Source organism: Elephantulus edwardii, unplaced genomic scaffold (assembly GCF_000299155.1).
Source record: "Elephantulus edwardii isolate Elephantulus edwardi_28Jun2011 unplaced genomic scaffold, EleEdw1.0 scaffold00037, whole genome shotgun sequence".
Classification (NCBI taxonomy): domain Eukaryota; kingdom Metazoa; phylum Chordata; class Mammalia; order Macroscelidea; family Macroscelididae; genus Elephantulus; species Elephantulus edwardii.
The window spans coordinates 2389034-2392223 of record NW_006399787.1 but is presented as its reverse complement, the minus strand read 5'-3'; the positions used below and the strand labels follow the sequence as shown (position 1 = coordinate 2392223).

The window sequence follows — 3190 nt, the reverse complement described above, 5'->3', positions numbered from 1 at the left end:
TAACAGCAGCATAAAAACATTATGATCAAGGAAATAATACACAGTGTAAACACCATAATCTATAAAAGAACTATCTGTTTAAATATTATGCATATATATTCAAAATTATAACCACTCAATTCTTGGGCTATTTCTAGGCTGGGAAGATGAGTGGAATGGCAGGATTCTGCAAAGGTATGTTTTCTGATTTAGAGTTGAGACTATGCTCGCAACACGGTGTGAGCTGATTGGATTTGGTGTCGTTTTAAAAAGGCTTTTGTGGTTCTCCCAAATAAAATAAGCTTGGAAGCAGGAGAAGCATCACTTCCAAAAAAGCTTTCCTCTGGAAACTCTATGAATTTGGAGAAAAGATGAAAGTTTTGAGTTCAAGATTTTCATTCATTGGGTCCCTATGGGTCATCTACGACCCTACGGCACTTAAGGACAACTTTTAATGCTTAGATTACAAAACTACGTTAAGATTTCTAAAGAGATTGTCACTCAACTCCTTACCATTGAGTAGGAACCCACTCATAGCTGGTCTTTCAGTGAGATAGCAGGGAATGTATGTAGCACAGTAGTAGACTGCTCATCTTTCTCCCACAGAACAGTTGATGGATTTGAACTAGACACCTTTGGGTTGATAGTGTAACTCCCTACCACCAGGATATCAGAGTGTGAGTATCATTATTAAACTCATATGTATTTTTATAAGAAAATGATATAAAAACTGGATCCAAAGACATTTGTAAATGTCTCCCTGTAAATTAAGAGCTTTGAGAGCACAGCAGGTGAAGCACTCCGTTGCTACCCAAAAGGTTTGCAATTCAATCTCTCCCAGCAGTTTGCTTCCATAAAGATGCACAGCCTGGGAAGCCCTGTAAGGCAGTTCTTATAGGAGGTTTTGAGTTATAGTTGAACCAGTGTCAGTGGGATTAGCTTTATTTCATGCAAACTTAGATATCGACTTACTGAGTAAAAACTACTTAATAATCATTCACAAATGCACCGTTTCACAGATACAATAAAACCAATAGAAATACATTTCTCCCATAAAGACAAATACTGTATAAGACCATTATTGTGGAACGAGGATGAGGATCCAGGAGAGGGGGTGGGGGAGAGAATGGAAGCAGAGGGCTGAGGATGGGTGGGGAAGGGTTATCCATAGGGTCGCACAATTTGATGGGGACAAGGGGTGAAGGAAATGAAAAAGATCTGGTGTGAAAATCAATATATTTGAAATTTGTAAATAAACCAGTTTAAATAAAGAAAAAAGAAAACACACACACACACACACACACACAAATAAATCCCAAACCTCCTCAAGAAACTCTCACTCTTGGGAAAATTAATAACTTGAGAGTAACAGGAATGCATTGTTAATTGTAAATGTTGCTGACTGCCGTCAAGTCATGCATAACTCAGCAATCCATGAACAAAGGCTTGAAGCCCTTTTATAACTATTGTCATTTTTCCAAGTTGATAGAGTTTCCAGAGGTTTAGGAAGTGGATGCCACTCCTGCTCCCAAACCTGACTTAGTCTGGGAGCTCCACCAAACATTGCCCACAATGGAGAGCCATTATGGTGTCTGGCACACCTATGGCACAGTTCCTCTAACGGCACAAGATTCAGTGTTACAGCAAAACCAGATTACCTCATCACAGCAAATTGACCCGAGTGCTGTATGACTTAGAAGAATGATCAAACAGAATGTAGTAACAAAGGATTAAAATATAATCCCTCGGGCCCAACTAAAACAACCAAACAATTCACACCAACCTCAACCAAAACAAGAGCACCATATTACAGAGTCCAGACACTTCTTTTAACTCCAAAATTGAGACAAGGGCTTTGGCGTTACATGTTGTTGTTAAGTACCATCTAGAACCAACCCTATAAACAAAAGAACGACTGCCTTTCCTCTGAATTCATAGAGTTTCCACAGGCATGTTGAGAAATGGATGCCACTCCTGCTTCCAAGCCTGTCTTCACCAGTGAGCTCTACCAAACATAGTCAACCATGTGTAATTATTACGGCATTATGGCACACCGTTCAGTATCATAAAATCCAAAGTTACCTCAATACATACTGAGAAAGGAGAGAACAGTGCTGTACCACTTAGGAGAATGTTCATTTCAAAGACACCCTTGGACCCAAATGAAGTTTCAAAGACCCCAGGCCTGCACCACAGGCTTTCATTGGCTCCATCAAGAGGCTTCTGGCCAACCAAACACTTTTGTTGGAGCAAATGAGAGCCCAGGATGTGGGCTTGGGGTCTTTGAACACTCGTGTGGCCTTAGAGGAGTGGGTTTTTTTCTTTGTGTTCATGAGGACATTCTTAATAGACCCCGCTAAAAAATATATATTTCTGATAGAATAAACAGCAATATGAGTTTCCAGGTACATACCAGCTGAATCTGGTTTCATATGAAGAAGATCCATTTGAAACTAAAGAAGAAATCAAGTGTTTGCCTTTAAAATTGATGCAAAATAAATAACAACTTTTAATGACACTTTGGTTTTAAAAAAAATCTTTTGAAGAGTAGTACCCAGGAAATATGTTCATAACTAAGCCTTCAATGTATACGTAAAAATGCTGGGGCTACACCATACTGTCATTGGTCTATAAAATTGAAAAACAATTTTTGACAAGGTAAAATAACATGTCTGAGGAAAATGCATTTTATTACCACATATCACCACTGAACAGATGAGGAAAATATGCTAAGTTTAGTCATTCTATGCATAGATAAGCTTCACAAAAAAATCTTCTACCACTATGAAAGCTGTTGGTCTTTAGCTGTATGAATTTTGATGCCGTTTACACTTCTGAGTTCATCAAGTCACAAGGCAATCCAAGACGGAAAAAAAAAAAGAATACAGTCAAAATTACAGAGCAAGATGTTAAGAAAACAAAACAAAACAAAACACAAGGCTATTTATCCCTACTGTTGTTGACGTTATGTGTCATTCAGGCAAGTATAACCCACAGAGACTCTATGATCGACAGATCTGAACACTGCCCTATCCCTGCCTTCCTCATTATCTCTGACAAACTCAAGGCCATGATCTATTTATGTTCGGGACTGTGGGTAATGTAAGTAAGTCATGCTAAGTAAATCCAAAAGAATTCCTTTTTTACATTACAACACATTGCCATTTTTATTTTTTTTATTTTATAAGTGTGTGTGTGTGTGTGTGTGTGT

At 38.3% G+C, this 3190-nt stretch overlaps 1 protein-coding gene across 1 annotated transcript in view; it reads right to left on the bottom strand.

The window, feature by feature from the left end:
• CEP128 (centrosomal protein 128kDa) overlaps positions 1 to 3190 on the bottom strand; it is a 597902-nt gene that overhangs the window by 369258 nt on the left and 225454 nt on the right. The window lies entirely within an intron of this gene.